Source organism: Penaeus monodon, chromosome 34 (assembly GCF_015228065.2).
Source record: "Penaeus monodon isolate SGIC_2016 chromosome 34, NSTDA_Pmon_1, whole genome shotgun sequence".
Lineage (NCBI taxonomy): Eukaryota > Metazoa > Arthropoda > Malacostraca > Decapoda > Penaeidae > Penaeus > Penaeus monodon.
Window position 1 is genome coordinate 33,754,197 of NC_051419.1, and position 222 is coordinate 33,754,418.

Here is a 222-nt window from a genome sequence, read left to right on the forward strand (position 1 = left end):
AGCTCCCCCTCTTATCCCTCTCTCACCCTCTCTTAAATCTCCATGTTAATCCTTCCCACAAACGCAGCAAGAAACTCTATCAGAGTATCGGCCGAAATTTCCTCATAAACTTCATCAAAAGAGGAAAATTCTATGAAGCGTCGGGAAAATATGAAAATTGGATGATTGCGTTTTTTCCCCGACAGCGTTCCTAGCGCCTGTGTATGTGAAAACAGGTGAAAT